We start from the raw sequence: 17,321 nt of genomic DNA on the forward strand, positions 1-17,321 counted from the left end.
CATTTATATACTTGCCAGAGTGTCTTCCTATTTTTCTTACAACTGCATATCACCCTCAGATAAATTCAGATTCAATCCCTTCTAAAAAGCCCTTCTTCTCATCCCTTATACAAAACATTTTCTCTGTATTGGATGCCCATAATACGTATTTATGTGGCACTGATATCAGTGTAAAATGTTTATTTTTTGCATTTAATCTTGCATTTAAATGTTTTAGCTATTAGATATTGGGTGTAGCTTTCAATGTAATTTTATCAAATAGAGAATAAGCTCCCACAAGATAAGAGATATGTTGTACTTCTTTTCCCTCAAGAGGGACCAACAGAGAGCTCTATGAACAGAAGGAGCTGCATTACTTGTTCCTAATATGACTTTACAAAGACGGACCAGTTGATAGAAATCTTCACTTCCTTTGTGGATTTTTTAATATAACTCTGATCTCTTAATGGCTCTGCCGAGGGGCCTTCAACTCGTTCTGTCTCAAGAAGAGCAATCTAGGTTCATATAATATGCATACTTTGGCTGCCCTGGTAAAAGGGAAAGTTAATGCTAATGCGATGTTGTAAAACGAAATAACCCCAACAACCATCATTTCACTAAATGCCTGCTGAAAGTATTCTACTAAGAATTGAGTACATCTATTATAATTCAAAATAATGAATTAAAAAGTGGTCTTTCTGATAACATACAAGGAGTGCTTATGTGGCCATTGCATTACTGCATAATAATTGGTGGAATTCCTAAAATATATAGAGATAAAGATAGATGCAGATATATAGATACCTCTCCTCAAATGTTTTCCGGTGTCATGTCTTCCTGATACCAGATGAAAAAAATTTAGTGGTTTTTTTTTTGAGGGAATAAATCTCAGTACCTTGGCTTACCCAACACTTTATTAAAAAAAAAAAATTAAGGCTTGCGGTAAAATGTTTATGATAATATTCTCAGGTTGACATGATGATATATAGCCATAATCTTTATTCATAAAGCTCTTTCTGGGAAACAATTGACAGAAACCTCTCTCTAAAGTAAGGGTTGTGTTCTCGTCTGAAGTATGGATTCAGGCATGCTACCAATAATTTATGACCAATTACAGAAAATGTACTTCACTGAAGCTTGCAAGTATTATCTCTTTACAATAGATTCAAGAATCTCTTGTAGTTAATCAATCTCACTTTAATTCCAATGTGTTTTTTTTTTCAAGTGGGAGATAAAGTAGTGGGGTACAGGTATACACTGTGAATTAATCAAATCCTGCATATATGAGTGCATTTCCATGTGTAAGGTAGAAACAAAATTGAAAATCACTGTCTTTAGTGATATAAGCAGGAGGATAGAGGTCAATGAGTAAACTATTCTGGAAAGAAATTTGACATTATTTTTCAAGTGGATTTCAAATCATGTATAGCTTTGATTCAGAGATTCAGCTTCTAGGGATTTGTTTCAAATAAAATCAGGGATATACACAGAAATAATGGAACAAAAATGCTCAATGCAGTGTTGCTTTTAATAGAGATAAGAAGAAATAAGAGTCCAACAGTGTGGAATTCATTAAATAATTAAACTATAACATATCTCCCAAGAAGGAATGTTTTAGAGACTTGTAACATGGGTAGTAAAGAAAACGCTATTGGCAATGGAAAATACTCAGGGTATAATGCTAAATAAGGCGATAAAATTATATGTAGATATTTTATACAACTTCTGTGTAGATGTTTATAATTATATGAGATCTGTGCCAAAAAATACAAGAAAAACATATACCAAAATAGTAAAATCTGTTAGTCCTGAGATATACGATCCCAGTAAAATTTACCTTTTGTGTTTTGCTACATTTTCCAAATTTCCGTGATTAATCATGTATTATTTTTAATCATGTAATATATATATATTAAAGGAGTTTTACCTTTTTTATAACTTAAGAAAAAATTAGAAGCAACTTACATGCAAATAGACATAGAAGAAGGTAAATTGTGCCAGAGTCCTTGACAAAATTATAGGTTTCTTGACATTTGAAAATTTTCAGGTCTCCACTTGACTCTCACAGCATTTCCACGACCCTCTTTATTCCAGTCTCATCTGCAGACTGGGGCCATAGCATAGAAGCCCACATGAAAGTATTAGCTACTCAGAAAACAATTGTTCAGGATGGAGAGAATAGTAATCTTTAGCACTATTTTTGCAGCCATTGTTCTCCTCAGCCCTGCAAATCCCTAACCCTATTTCCAACAAAACTCTTCCATATATAGAAATAGCTAGTACACGCACATAAATGGTCATTTATTATATCCAAGTAAAATTACAACTGTGACTTTTATGAGCTTCATTATGTTTAATTTCTCAGAAGAAGAAATCATTTTACAACCATTCAAGAAATAAGATAATGCAGGGAAGACAAAGGCACCCAACAAACAGGTGCTCCATCTACTTTTTAAAGGCTGGAGTTAGCCGAAAGGAAAGAAAAGATACATAATGATAACTGTAAGCATCAAAAAGTCAGCGGGCATCAAAAAGCTAACTGTAGGAGAGAAGAGAAAGGGACATGTATTAAAAACTATAACAACAGCAAAAGTGTGAAAGGCAAGAGGAAGATAATTGTATAATGGAGAGAGAATTTTTTTTTTTATTAATTAATTTATTTTTGCCTGTGTTGGGTCTTCGTTTCTGTGCGAGGTCTTTCTCCAGTTGTGGCAAGCGGGCGCCACTCTTCATCGCGGTGCGCGGGCCTCTCACTATCGTGGCCTCTCTTGTTGCGGAGCGCAGGCTCAGCAGTTGTGGCTCACGGGCCCAGTTGCTCTGCAGCATGTGGGATCCTCCCAGACCAGGGCTCGAACCCGTGTCCCCTGCACTAGCAGGCAGACTCCCAGCCACTGCGCCACCAGGGAAGCCCGAGAGAGAATTTTTTATGAATCAAGGTCTGTCTGTTTAAACACAAAGAGATTTGTTAGGAAGATATATTATAACTCATAGAATCATTGCATCAGCTTTATAAATAGGCCTTAGGCTAAGTTTTCAGGAAAAAAAATCATAGGACATGCTGGTGTCCACACAGGAAAAGAGAGACAATAAATGCTGCCAACTCCAAAGGCATGCTGCTTTTGCTGAGGTGACAAACTTTTACCTCTGCTCCAACCCCAGAACTACACAGAAAATCACTGAGTAAACAGGAAAAGGAAAGAGTGCTACCCCTCCAACCCAACGAATGTCCTGATTGGTTTCTGACTAAATCACTGCTGAACCCCTAGCACTAGGGTGGGATGAACCCCACAAAGGACCCATTGCCTAAGAGTAGTCAGCAGGCAGATTCATCAAGAGAAGGCCACTCTGGACTTGTTTCCTCATTTGAAAAACAAGGGACTTGGACCTCTTTCAAAGATACTTTGATTTTTTTCATAGGCATTTGATCAAAAAATAATAGGGATCTTTGTTGGGAGGGTCTACAAAGTCCTGCAAGTCACCATAAATTCAGAATGCTTATTGCTTAATATAAATTTGCACACTGGAGAAACTCCTCATTGGCTTCTGATCTCCCAGCTTCCATGGTTATGTTCTCAGCCATCGCTCTGCCTTTTCAAAACTCATTGTGCCGCATGACTCGGGGGTACTTTTCATCTATATCAGGAGCATTGGAGAAACCATTGCTTATCCCTTGAGTCAGCTGTGGTGGATCCTGTTACTAATAGTGGCATTCTGCATATTTTTAGATGACCAGTGAGCTACCCGCATGTTTCCCATGTTTGTATCTTACACATTCTCGCATTTCAGCTTTTGTTTTCCTTGTCCTTTGCTTTTTCTTGGTCTATAATTTGAGTTCTCAAAAACTAAATATACTGGTTTATGGTCTCTGAAAATTCTATGCAGAAGGTTCTTGCTCCAGTTTATGAGTAGAAACTATAAACTACAATGATAATCTTAGATTTAATATTCTCATTTTCTACTTCTCGTAAGTAAATCCAAAAGTTGATGGCATTTATTTTTGTAATTTTCTGAGCTATACATGTAAACTGAACAGTGACTGGCTGGTATAGAAGTAGGAGCTGTCTACCTAGAAATGGAACTTATCACATAATCCCGTACCCTTTGGAAATTTGAATTCTGATTTTTCATATAAAGCAATAGAGAGGTAGTTGCTTAGACCCTAGCATCAAGCTAAAGTTCAGAGGTTGCTCTGATACTTCTTAGTTATGTGACTTCAGAAAATTCAATGAATCTCTATGTGTTTCTATTCCCTCATATGTAATAAGGGTGTAACCTCACAGAGTAGTTAAGAATATTAAGTGAAGTAATACCAAAAAAGCATTTAGCACAATGCCTGTAACTAGTAAGTATCCAGAATATGGTGACTGACCACGTTCTGGGGATTATAATCCACATGAGGCAAATTGCAGAATCTGTGTAGTGAAAACTGAGCTTCTCAGTTCAGGTACAGTTGTCCGCAGGGCTATATGAACGTGCAGAGAATTAACATCACAAATTTCGGGAGCATTTATTTTACTTGCTAAGTAATCTTACTGAATTTTAATATTAAAAAAGGAGCATTTATTAGGAAGTGAATAAATACCTAGATTAATTTTTATAATAAAATGTTAGATTTCAAAGAAAATTCCTATTAGCCTAAAGATGTTTGTGGGCATTCACTTTTCTCTAACAAGAGAAATATTTCTAGAGGAAAGTTTGTGAGGCACTGGAAAGAAAACAAACCAAAGCAAAAAGGTATTGGTTGCATTAGAACCCTGGTTTCTGCTGGTTATTTGGGTGTTGATGCCCCATGACGACAGTGGATGTTCAGTGCTTTTGATGGGGTTGTAATCTGTCTTGGGTTCAGTGAGGCCATGTAAGTTTTAGCATTGACATCATTGCATTGACATGAGACAGTGTTCTCTTCTCAGAATATCATGGGCTTTCAGAAGCAGTTGGGAATTTTACTTTATTTAAAATGAGAGTGGGAAAGGGAAACTTGAACTTTTTTTCTGTGCTAGATATTAAACTTGCCTATTTTGTTCCCACTCTAGATAAAAGTAGCCAAAAGAAAGTCTTCCCTGTGTTCATCTTTAAGAGGTAATCTAGCTTTTGCAACAACATGGATGGACCTGCAGAGTATTATGCTTAGTGAAATAAGTGATCCAGAGAAAGACAAATACTGTATGTCATCATCACTTATGGTGGAATCTAAAACATAAAACAAACTAGTGAATATAACAAAAAAGGAACAGACTCACAGATACAAAGGACAAACTGGTGTTTACCAGTGGAGAGAGGGAAGGGAGAGGGACAAGATAGGGGTAGGGGATTAAGAGGTACAAACTACTACGTGTAAAATAAATAAGCTATAAGCATATTTGTACAGCACAGCAAATATTAGCCAGTGTTTTATAATAACTATAAATGGAGTATAATCTTTAAAAATTGTGAATCACTATGTTGTACACCTGAAACATACTACATTGTTCATCAACTATACCTCAATAAATTAAAAAATCTAGCTAGGTGTTCTGACTTTTAGAAATGAGATGTCTTCTCTCAACATTGAATAATGCACTAAACAAGAGGCAGAGATATTAGTGACGTTTATGCGTTATCTGGATTAACTTGACTAAATTGTACTTGGAGTTGGGAAGAGCTAGATTTATAAGCTTCTCTTATGTGAGAATATGCGTGTGGGGCCAAGAGAGCACGTGTAGCTTGTCTAAGATCACACAAATAGTTAGATACAGAGGCCAGCCTATAATTTTCTATATCCTACATTGTCAGACCTTCAAGTGTCTTCTAACTCCCAGGGGTCATAATGAGTAAGAGACAGGATGTGGGCTTTGTCCTAGGAATCTCTGACTGTGACTCAGACACGTAGTATCGATAGATTCCAGAACTTGTGCAAGTTACTTAACAATTTTCTTCCTGTTCTCAGTGGGACACCCACTTTGCAGAGTTGCCTATGGGATTGAGAAAATGTGTGAAAAAATACCTTGTGCAGGGAAGGGACTTACAATATATGTTTAATAGATATGAGATGTCTCCCCATTTCCCATTTCTAGTGTTTTGCCTACTTATTTACTCCCTGTGGCTTCTCAAACCAAAAATTGCTGGGCCATTCATGAGTTGCTATGATAACTAGGGACAATGAATCTGAAAACCAAAAAGAGTTCTACAAATACATATATCACTGTGAGTTTCCTAATTAATTCTTGCAACTACATGCCTTTTAAAGGAAACTCCCTTGAGAGTGATTAACGACTAATCCCAAAAAGACAAAGATCTGGGAGTACTGGTCTAAACATCTTTGGTAATATAAGAATCTTGATCTCATCATTGTTGGTTTATTTTCCATTAACATTGAAGAAATTATCTTTCCCCTGTATCTATCCTGCAGGTGTTTTCTTTAGAATTCTTACTGGCTTCCTCGATAGATAAGCACAATTCAGTGTTTTATTTTTCTTCCTTTCCACTGAATATTTGCCTCCAGCCAGTCAAATTTCAGAATGCAGTCTCCATTTCCAAGGCCACAGTGGAGACAAGTCTCAAAGGAAAAGTATGTAAAGAAGTGGTCAATTCTGTAGCAGAGCCCAGAGTGTGGATTTTGGAAGTTGCCTAACTTCTACATCCAAAATGCTACTACATATTTCATAATTTCAGATGAAATACCATAGAATAATCACAGAGAGCTTGGTCATTTTTTCTCTGGTTTTGCCTTGGAAGACAAATGAAACTATTCTCAACAATTTACCTCATGTCCTTATTATAAGGATTCTTTAAAAATTAGTTTTTAGAAAGTAGCATTCTATTAGCTCTGTAAAATACATATGCAAACACTTTTAAATTTTAGTTGAAAGTGACCACTTATTTCATCACAGAGAAATGATGAGGAGAATAGGTGGAACTAGTGGAAGTTCCAGTGTATTAATTGTTTATTTATGAGTCAACAATATAATGTGTGACCTACTAAAAAGTAAGACATTGTATAATACAAGGATAGGGATTAATTAAAAAATTAAAATATAGTGTCTTCTTTTAGTTGACTATTAGAGAAGACATTCATTACATTAATACTTGCTGAGTAGCCATATATACAATGTACCATATATACATATATACAGTATACAATGTACCGTGTATACAATGTACTTTGATACACATTCATCAATGTGTGTGTGTGTGTGTGTGTGTGTGTGTGTGTGTGTGTACTGCCTGGGCTCATACCAACCCTATTCTTCTTGACAGTCCAGACATCACTGACATCCCTTGCTTCATTCTTATCCATGAGTGTCCAGAATTAGTTAGAGCCACCCTTTCAGTCTTAGGATCTTGTTCTTGTCTCACGCTGAACATGGTCAGTATTAGGATCTTGATAGATGGTTATAAAGAAGGAGAAGGCAACCAAGAACAAAAGGAGAGCCTGCACGGGAGTTTTGTAATATAGTCACTGTGTGGATGTGTCCATGTCAGTTTCATTTTAGTCTTTAGTTTCCTGAAAGTGAAGCTAGAGCAGAGTCTCTTCCAGGGCTTACAGTCTATGCTTCTATGTCATAATATCTCTTTATTTGTGTTAGTCTTCCCCTAGTGTTTCTTTCTAATATATACCCTCTTAGCTCTGGACTTGGCCACTGTTTTAGTCCTCATCCACAGTAGATACTCATCCTTCACAAACATCACATTCTGTTCTGTATTCTCTACCCCGTTCCCATGCCATCTCACTCAATCACACCTGTTGGAACATCTGTGCCTTGTGCATGACTCCAGCCTCCGTATTGTTGAAGACCTTTGTAGAATCTGGGGGCATCAAAATGATTGGGAATGGGCACCCTCTTTCACCTCCCAGGTCCAGTGAGGAAAGAGGTGGGAGCAGTGTCCTTCCCTCTTCCAATATAAGTGGTCAGGTGTTAGAGAACAGGAAGGGATTTAGGATTGTTTGGGAAAGTCAAATTAGAACTTTAATATTGTACCTCAGTCACATGATGAATTAATTAAATTTTGCTAAGCTATTCTGGGAAACTAACACACTGTATTCTACCATTTTTCTAGGGGGAGAGTTTTCTGTCTTCTGTGCAGTGTAATTTAGGATTTAACTCTCACCAGCATACACAGATGCTTGTATGTTGGGATTGATCACTCTGGGGAAAAATGAGGTAACTGTTGATTATAGTGTATGCCAAAGGAAAAATCAATGATCAAGAATATGTGTTCTGGGGCTTCCCTGTTGGCGCAGTGGTTGAGAAATCTGCCTGCCAATGCAGGGGACACGGGTTCGAGCCCTGGTCTGGGAAGATCCCACATGCCGCGGAGCAACTAGGCCCGTGAGCCGCAACTACTGAGCCTGCGCGTCTGGAGCCTGTGCTCCGCAACAAGAGAGGCCACGATAGTGAGAGGCCCGCGCACCGCGATGAAGAGTGGCCCCCGCTTGCCGCAACTAGAGAAAGCCCTAGCACAGAAACGAAGACCCAACATAGCAATCAATCAATCAATAAAAATCTTAAAAAAAAAAAAAAAGAATATGTGTTCTGGACTTTCAGAAGAATATATCAGTATGTCCCAAAGAGAGTAGAAAAGGAAAGACATTTTAAAGTAGGACAGACTTTTAAAAAGAAAGGAGGAGGGTATTCCTGGGGGATGGAATGACGCAGACTGACCATAGAACGTGGTGTCATAAAGCATTCATTTGTGTGTCTGTGTTTGCTAGTTTATTTTTTGCCATCCCTGCATACATACCTCTTTCTTCCAGTATGAATGCTCTGAAAATTTCTCTTGGGGAATTAATCCCTTTGCTACTCTTTGGTGGTATGGTTTATGCCCCTAATTTAAGCTATGCCCGAAGTCAGCCTTTCTTCCAAGTATTTCAATTATTGGGCCAATGAATTCCTTATTGGTTATCACTCATTTGATTTGACTTTTCTATCACTTGCAACAGGAAGAGTTCTCAAAGGTAGATATGGTGATAAATTTCCAGTTTTTGGTAGGATCATGACAAGAAATGACCTGTTTAGCTAGAGTAGAAGATCCCTGTTGTAGGGTAGTGGAAGGTAAATTAAGTACAGATAGAATAGTCAGCCTCAAATGCTAAATTAATAGTATTAGCCAGTACAGATGATAGACACCTTGCTATTTATGGGCGACCCAATTTAGCTTTCCTCTTTTTTTTCTAGTCAAGACCTCGTAACATTAGGCTGGGCCCGTAGCCAAATGTCCATTCTTAACTCATGGAAGGAAGTCTAACAAACTCTGGCCTTAACCTCTGCTCTCTAGGTTCCTGACTGTATATCCTTTTGTAGCTAAAACAGATGAAAACTGAGCCTCATATAGAAGCTTAATATGTCCCCAAGGCAACATTGACATTTTCTCTTCCTCCCACTAAAGGGAAAATTTTATTTAATTTGTAGGAGGAGGAGGAAGTGGCTAATCTTAGGCTGTTTACAGAAACTCCTCCAGGGGTCTCAGGTTCGCCTAGCCTGATTCAGTTCTATTTCAAGGTGGAATCCATGGGTACTTCATGTTCCTGTTTTTTGTTGCATTCAGGCTTGGGACCTAGGCATAAATTTATACTTGCATAACCACCGAGAGATGTCATATTTAACCATCTGGTTAGGAACTGGGACAAAGATTCTTTTACATTCTGAGAAGCTGTGGCTATAGAAGTTGTTGATATTAACGACTTCCTATGTTTCTATATTTTCAGGGTGCCTTGGGGGCAAATGTTAATGGATTTTATCTTCCTTATATGAGGAAACCGATTTTTTTTTCCAGTGGATGGTTTTAGGACTAAAAACATAAAGCCTGTCTTGGTGGTTGTGTATAACAACTGCAACAGTGCACATTTTCCCCTCTTAATGGAAACCCTTAGCCACGTTTCTTCTAAGAAACCTTCCTTGCCACATTCTAATCATGATGTTTGTAGATAAAAAATCATATTCTCTGGGAGTGTGTCTGACTGACTCACGACCATAGAGTACCTTATTGATTTAGAAGGGAGACTGTGCTTGTTCAATTAGAGTGGACTTTAGACTTTAGTTAGGAATTCTGGGCTTACTTTTTGGGTTTGGGGAAAGATATAGGCTAGAACTGAGACCTGAAACAATCATGAGGTGAGAGCCTGGAGTTGTCAGAGACTATCTGAGGAGCAAACTGAGAGAAAGCAGAGCCAAGAGGTGGATATTACTGTAATCTTTGAGTATTAATCAGGCTCTGATTGAAGCTGGTCTGAATCCAGAGTTCAGTTAAATTAAGTCTTTTATTTCTTAAAACTAGCTTATATCAGAATTTATGTAGCTATTTATAGTTTGGTACTATAGGAAATATTTTCCCTCTTTTGCCTTTTCCCTCAGAAAACCCTTTCCTTTTCTTCAGAATTTCTCTCAAGTATCTCTTTCTTTGTGAAGCTTTTTTTGACACAACTTGATCGTTGGTTTATCTATCATAATCTTTATCATATAACATAATGATATGTTTACTTATCTGTATCTTTCATATTGCAAATTATTATAATTAATCTTATCATATCTGTTTAGCACCTGTTCTGTGCCACATTGTGTTCAATTTGGGAGACTGATCAAGACAAACATGGTGTGTGCTCTGAGTGAACTATTGAGCTGACAGGTTATTGATTATTAAAGGTATGATGTGTTTCTTTTTTTTTTTTGGCCACACCATGCAGTATGTGGGACCTTAGTTCCCCAATCAGGGATTGAACCCGTGCCCCCTGCAGTGGAAGCTCAAAGTCTTAACCACTGGACCACCAGGGAAGTCCCAGTATGATGTGTTTTAGCCAAAGGACGAACTAGGGAAGCAATGGAAGATGGCTAATAAACAAGTTATTACATACGTGATATATTTGGGGAGTCATAAAAAGGGGGAATTGCACGGTGCTAAGTAAGTATGATGATTCCTAGAGGGCAGGATTGGCCTCTTGATCATGGTGTTTTGTTTTAAATTAGTGGGAGCTATTTCAATTCTTGTCCACAACAGAAACAAAAGAATTGCTGAATTAGTGCAAGGTTCACACATGCTCATCTCTGAATCGTTCTTGACTAACACCGCTCCACAAAGATCTTAAATCTTCATTGAATATACATCTTTGCATTAATTTGTTTCTTAACTTTTTGGGAATTCAGGCTTGGCATTCATAAGCCATATATCTCAGATCTTCAAAGATTTCCCAAATCAAAACTGCAGAAATATTTACCAAAGCAGGTAAAATTCTCCCTGAATCACAGTATCACCAAAAACCACATATAAACACCATGTGCCCGCAGCCTATGCTTGCATCTTTTCAGTTTTCACAACATTTTTTCATCTATGTTGTAAAAATGTTACATTGACTAGAGAATTCATTAGAACAGTTAAAAAATACTTTTCTTATTTTTATACACACCATATTGTAGATTTTGTTCAAGTGATAGGTCAACACTGAATTTGACAATTTACTCTTGAGAGTAACTAAAACTATTATGCCCAGGCTAAGAACCAAGTGTTTATTATATCTATCGGCTTTATTTTTTCTTCTAATCCAGTGTCTTCAGTCAGACTTTCATTCTGCCTTGTGCCAGGGCCAACTTTTCATAATAAATATTTGCATAAGTGACTTTCAAGAGTTATTATTTACTTAAATAATGAATGGAGAAAAGATGAGAATAGAAAAGTAACATACTATGAGCTGATGCTTGGCTTTGATCATAAGCTAAGTGAATCATATACTATTCAATTTTGTTAAGTCAGTAAATCACAAGTGAATCATATTGTGGATTTTCAGTGTGGTCAAAGCATATAGAAGCCATGAATATCAAGTTCATGAATGTTATGTTTGTGGAGTAGTAACACGTTTAATTCAATGAGACTGTAAGTTACATGAAGGGATAATGATTTGTATATTCAAACTATGTAAATAAAACATTGAATGTATCTGGGTCTGTTTCTCATCTGTCGTATCAGTACATGAGCTAATATTTTTATAAATGTCACTCAGAGCCTTTGAGTTCTTAACATACAGGTGATCAAATGAAAGATTGACCATTAGTAAAACCCTATTAGAGATGTACTAATGATTTTAGGCAGAACACTCTCATTTATGCTTATAGTCTGTTGCTACCTTTGCATTCATCTATAAAAAGGTCATTTAGAGTTTGGGATGCAGCTGATGTTGGAACAGAATTAAGCAAACTGGTTCCCTGGAGATTAGGTTCAAGCTATTAGCTTCCTTGGTATTAATATTTAACCTACTCATATAACTGGTTGGGTCTAGAAGAGTCAGCAACAAAAATTTCTTAGAAGTTTCTTATCCAGAATTTCTAACTGACCTCAAATAATCTTCTAAATTATATTTCCATAATTCCATTCATTAATTTGTTATTTAAAAAAAAAACCACGTTTTAGAATCTTACATGGTGGATCTTCATCAATGAAACAGTTTAGTGGGAAGACAGACACTTAAAGCTTCCATTAAAGTGCAACATGATTAGTTCTATAGTAAATTCATGAATAGTGTGTTGTGGAAACACAGCGCTGGGAGTGTTAAGTCCCCACAGAGAAAGTTAGGAAGGAATCTGCAGAGAAAGCACATGACGAAGGAGACATTTGAACAGACTCCTTATGAATAGAATTTTTTCCTAAAGTTAAAGTATGAGGATGGTAAAGTAGTCCATGTAAAGGAAACATCGTGGTCAACCACGGAAAAACATGAGAAAGAAACCTGCAGTTCAGAAATCAAAATCAGTCTTTAAAGCCACCCCGAAACCACCAGAGATATTCAGTCATTCCTCTGAACTCCTAGAACATTTTTCATATATTTGGTAGAATAGTTTTTTATGAGTCCCTTAGGCTACTTCCTTCAACATACTTTGTTCTTCAAGGCAGGGACCATTTCTGATTTACTTGGCAAAACATATGTTTCCTTGCCAGCAGTTTAACAGATAGTTGTTAAGTGGATTGTAATGTAGCTGGACTGTGGGTTGTGTGAGACAGAGATTGAAAGACAAGAAGGTTAAGTTGAGCCAGTTTGTGATGGGATTTGAATGTCAAAACAAGCAGTTTAGCTTGTATTCTTTTAGTGAAGACAAGCCACCAAGGGTGTTAAAGGAGGTTAGTGACGCAGTCCAAGTTATGCTACTGATAGTTCCAAAAGAAAAGCTATTTTCTTTGGTCTCCAAATGAAGGCCAGTTATCTCAGTGAAAAATGTTTTAGTGTAACCACACACAGCTCTTAGGTTTATTAATAATTAAAGTAGCTTCTGAATAGTTAGAGGTGGGTAGGGATAATGTCTCTTCCTTGTTACCAGTGTATAATGAAATCAACATATACTGCTACTTACAAACACTCATTAACAGACTAGTGTAAAAGAGTCATTCCAGTTCTGTAAGTTCATGAAGTCCTACGGCCAGTCCTTTTAGGTGCTCCAGTAGTGCCTTGAGTGAAAGATTTATCTGACGCAACACAACAATGTTCTAAGAGTAGGGTTCACCTAATTGGAGTCAGGCACTTAAGTACCTTTTGAATTAACAGCTGTGAAACAAGACTGTTTAGAATTTAAATCTAGGGAACCATTCTTAAGAAATCTGGGGTATGGTTTCCCAGATTTGTATACCCTATTATGTAAAGGCAAAAATGCCTCTGTACTGTTTCTACATAAACTATGTTTTAAGCATCACCCTTTTCACCAATAAAAAAATCATAGATAACATTCACTGTTTTAATTGATAAACCATTGATGTTGACTGCAGATAATAATAGTGAAGAACTGGTAGTAACTGATTCTGGAGTGTGCATCAACTCCACAACACCCAGCCTCCTAGCATGTAGAGTAGTAGAACAAAAAGACACCTGCACACACATCTCACACACACGTGCACACACACACCCACTCAGATGCATGCACAAACTTATCACATCACATCCTCTTTGCAAAGGCATATTAAAGTAAATTTTAGAGTATAGAATATCCTTTCAGAATGTATATGCATTTTTTCTGCTTACTATGCTAATATTTCTATACATTAGTCAAGTCTGCCCTCTCTGTTCTTGAACACTAACACAGGACAATTCTGCTGCTTTTGCCAATCACATTCAGGTTTACAAGAATCAAGTTTTCAGAAATTAAGAAGTCCAGAAAATAATATGATTTACAAACTTCAACCTTCCATGCGGTTCAAAGTTATACTCACCTTACCTTCTGCTATAGATTCAGTGTTTGTTTCCCCTAAAATTCATATTCAAGTCCTAACCCCCAATGTGATGATATTAGAAGCTGGAGCTTTTAGGAGGGATTAGGTCCTGAGGATGGAGCCCCCATGAATGAAATAAGTGCCCTTATAAAAGAGACCCCAGAGAGCTCCCTGTTTCTTTCCTCCATGTGGGAACATAGTGAAAAGATGGCCATTTAGGAAGTTGGTCCTCACCAGACACAAATCTGCTGGCGCCATGATCTTAGACTTCTCAGCCTCCAGAACTGTGAGAAATGTGTTGTTTATAAACCGTTCAGTTTATGGTGTTTTTGTTAAAGCAGCCCAAATGTACTAAGACACCTGCTCTGGACTGAGAACAGCAGAACAACAGCAGTGGGGAAGAGGGGGTAGGGGCGGTGGCCTTATATTCACTGCTTATTCACCTCGCTTTTCCACTCTTCCAGTTTTTATGACACAGGGGCTCTTCCAGAGCTGGTAGATGGTGGGAGGAGGTGTTAGTACTGACTAGTACTGTTGTAATCTGACCTTTGATTGCCCAAATGCAATCTCCTCTCTCTCTCTCTCTCTCTCTCTCTCTCTTTCCATGTGAAACACTTTCTGTGGATTTTCTGGAGATTCTCTCTGATCCCAACATCCATACCTCCTCTGCTGTTTCTACTCCACCCTCCCTGGGAAACTGGTTGCAGCCCCCTGCTCACACTTTATAATGTTTCTTCAGTTCCCATACACAGAACGTGCACCTCACACAGGCCTTTTGTTAGAAAAGTTTCCTCATCTTGGCAGGCATTCTTATTAGGCAGGTCCCTTTCAATGTGTCTGGGGCTCTGTTTCTTCCAAGCATTTGCCTAGACCACAGGATAACACAGTGATATTACACCCAACGCATTCCAGAAGGGCAAGTAGCTAAGTACTCAATTTCTGTGCCATGGGAACCCCAGAGAACACAGGTCAGTTTTTCCTGAAAAGACATTTATCACTTATCACTCTAGTCTCTTGAAGCTCTAAGAACCTTTCATTATCGGAGCTTGTGTGTGGGTGAAAAGCAGGTCTTTCCCTGCAGTCACACTCACTCTCTGGACTAGTTTTCTTGAATCTGCCACACTTGGTTTGAGATAGAGGTGAAGCACACTGGGGAGGTACACAGAGTATACAGCAGGCTAACACTTTTCCTCTGTACACAAGTCTTCACTCTTTCTTCCCTGTTAATCTTCTACATTATCTTATATTTAGACTGGAGCTGAACGATGTGCTAAGGGAAGCAGACATGTGCTTTATAATCTATAAATGTGCCTAGCATCTTTCTTTGGAACGTGGGGGTAAATTTTACCTATTGTCTTCAGCTTTGTTGCTTCTTTCTCAACTGGAAAAAAACAAAAACGAAAACCAGGAAAAATCTCGTTTTGCATCCTATTAGACATTCTACAGCTCATTTAATACTCATATTGGATCTAAGAGGCAGTTATTATCTTCATTTTACAGATGTGGAAATGGATGTGGAGCTCATTATCTCTCGAAGTGGCAAAACTCAGCTGTACATCTGGTGCGTCTAGCTCTAAAGCCGAAACATGACGCTACCCGGTTCTGAAATGTTTGAGCAAGGAGGCTGCTGACAGAGTAGACACTGTTGTGAGACTAAAAGGTCATTATCTGAACAATGGATATTTTCTCAAGGAAAGGCTCTATGTTCTAGAAGATTCCTCAGAAAATCTGAGTTTAGGTGACTTGACTACCACGTTGTTTTGAATATATCAGTCTTTAAGCATAGGACCCAGTCATTCCTGTAGACATTAAATTGTATATTCATATTTCCAAGTAAAATGGCAGTTGAATCAAAGCTACCAATTCATGCCTAAAAGCCATTGTCTAACACCCAAGCTAAAGCTTAAGTTTCATATATGTCCTCTTCTAGTTATTTTTATTCCTTCACATGTTAAAGGAAAATCCAAAAACCTTTTAAGAAAAATGGAGGTATACGCATATATGAGAAGGGCAAAGATAGCAAGAAATACTGATAGCCAATAACAATGTACTGTTGTAGTTTCCCAATTACAATTCAACTTTTATGGTTTAGTTTTCTATTGAATATATGATAGAAACAAACTATTTCTGATTGGAAAGATATTATCAAACATAATTTGATTATACATTTGAAAATTTGGTTTAATTAATAATTTGGAACTTTAGGTTTATATGGATGTAATACTCTTTTAATTGTGCTTCCAATTTATATTACTTTAATCTTGCGTATGTGTGAAAAATCCAGCTTGAGGTCAAAATGTCACCTCTCCCTGATTTCTTCACATGATACATGTTTCAACCCATCCATCTCCAAATGCATATTGTTAGAAGTACTACATAGTTAGAATTCTTCTTAAAAAAGTCAGAAATCTGGTATTTGTTAATAAACTTGACCTGCATTTCTAAGTAAACTTATTACCTCTATCTCCATTTTCACTACTTCTCTAAAAATATCATCAACACTGTTTCCTTCCTGGGTAGTATCTCCCCAAGGAAAAGACACGGTGGTATGTAGAGGACACCAGCATAATTATTATTTGACAAATGAAAATAATTTTATGTTCTTGCTACAAAGCTGTTTCAGAGACAAGAGAAAAATGTGTACAAGGACAAATTAATCAGAATATTCTCAATCAAAACTATCTAGCTCAAGGTTAGTGAGTTATTTATCCTCATTTAGGGATTAGTTGTACAGAGATTTTGACACACTGGGACATAATGTGCATTAAAGCATTAAGTTAGGGTTGAGCAGATGAATGAACATACAGGAAAGAAGCATTTTAGTGTGACTCTGTACTTTTGCTTTGCTAATTTAATAACTAATTTAACTGTTTCAGTTAATTATAGTTGATTTGTAAAATAAAGTCAAATTACTAGGGAATGTAGTACCTAGAGAAATCATTGTATAAGGATTAAGGGTTTAAAAAAAATAAAGCTTATGTTTTAAAGTATAAATGCCTTGTAATAAATCCGATTCTTAAATGCAGAGTTAATATTCCAAGGGTTTTTTTTTCTATAACCTTTAGAAGTTTGAAAGAAAAACCTCAGCAATACCTCTCTTTTGTACCTACTGCCTAATTGCTTCATTAGGCGTTGATGTGGGTTTAAATTCACATGCCTCTCTCTGCCAACCACCTTTTATG

General features: G+C 37.2%; 1 protein-coding gene across 8 annotated transcripts in view; it reads right to left on the minus strand.

Annotated features, from left to right (window-relative positions):
* The window catches only part of BCO2 (beta-carotene oxygenase 2), a 479,892-nt gene that overhangs the window by 141,439 nt on the left and 321,132 nt on the right, over positions 1-17,321 (minus strand). The gene's annotated exons all lie outside the window — the stretch shown is intronic.

The sequence above is a fragment of the Balaenoptera acutorostrata genome, chromosome 9, assembly GCF_949987535.1.
Source record: "Balaenoptera acutorostrata chromosome 9, mBalAcu1.1, whole genome shotgun sequence".
Lineage (NCBI taxonomy): Eukaryota > Metazoa > Chordata > Mammalia > Artiodactyla > Balaenopteridae > Balaenoptera > Balaenoptera acutorostrata.